This window comes from Octodon degus, unplaced genomic scaffold (genome assembly GCF_000260255.1).
Source record: "Octodon degus isolate 3935 unplaced genomic scaffold, OctDeg1.0 scaffold00252, whole genome shotgun sequence".
NCBI classification, from domain to species: Eukaryota; Metazoa; Chordata; class Mammalia; order Rodentia; family Octodontidae; genus Octodon; species Octodon degus.
Genome location: NW_004524828.1, coordinates 1,585,753 through 1,587,208, shown reverse-complemented (window position 1 = coordinate 1,587,208; position 1,456 = coordinate 1,585,753).

The following is a 1,456-nucleotide window of genomic DNA, read 5'->3' as shown; positions in this document are numbered from 1 at the left end:
CGTACATAGAATTTCTGTTATAATCAAAAGCTTACAATGCTCTACAGACCCAAGTTTTTAATAAGCTTGGAGTTGCAATTGTAACCCTACTCTGAAGTGGATCTCCATTCATGAGAGGGTTAAAAAGGTTTCACAAAACACCGCAGGGAGCACTGGATTGCTCTCACCTACATTGTACCTAGCTTGGGATGGATAAATACAGTCTCATTCTCTAATGTTCCCAACTGCCTCTAGGAACACTAAATTCTAAGAGAGAAAAACATGAATCCTGTATTTCAAGAGAGGTGGAACGAAGCCATTGTTAACTCCCCTTAAAAGGGATATTCAGTGGCCAGTTCAGATTGCCCCTGAGACACCTAAAGCCGCATTAAGTACTTGTGAAAGTAAAAATCCACTGGGAACCCAATTCCAGTGTTTAAACCTCAGCATGAATAGTAGAGTTCCTAGCAGGGTGTACTTTTACATGTCTTTGTAAGCACGTTCAAAACTTACTGTATGCGGTCAGGCTACACTCCTTCTAGTAACCAATAGACAACCATAGTCTTCAATAAAACAAGTAATCCAATTATAAATTATTATAAAAGCCTCTATGAAATAAGAGGGAAAATGTTGATGTGCATCCAAAACTTGTATATTATATACTATTTAGAGAAAGTTTGAATAATATATTAAAAAATTAAGCACGTGAACATCTCTATATTCCTCACTTCTTACCACAGATAGCATACTATTAATCCTCCAAATTATTTTAAAATGCATCTTTCTGCATCATTCTTATTTTCAAAAAATATCTTCTTTAGTACTTTGTAAACAAACCACTTCATTGCACTGCATATAATATATAAATAAGCACTCATAATAATAAAATAGTTCAAAATTTGCTGCATGTGTAATATTTAACATTTGTGGTCAGACAATTTTAAATGCATATTATGAATATACATATATTTATTTTTTCATAAAATATACCTAGAGGAGCCACATTTTAAATATCTGAGTTATTTTTACAAAAAGTAAAGACTTAATTACTCTCCCTATATGTTGTGCTTATTGCCTGTATTTTAAACTTACATTTTCTCACTTTAACAGTTATCTTACTAATAAATACTGGGAATCTGCATTTCATCCAGTACTGCTTAGCAAATGTGTTTTCTGCTTTGAACTCAGTTTTTAAAACAGCATTTTGATTTGCTGTTTGACAACAAAAGTCAAGCAAGAGAGATTTTCCATCCCATTAAATTTTTTCAGGCCAAGCAAAAGTGACAGTAAAATAACCACTATGGGATCTTTACTGTGTGTGATGGGACCATAAATAAACCTTGTATTCCTTTTTTTTTTCAAAGTTTTATTGATAAACAGATAGCAATGAGAGAGTTTCAAATCAAATCGGAAGTACAGTTTCAACAAATAATACACTGCATATATTCTTCTTAGTGGTTAATTGCTGTACAAGATG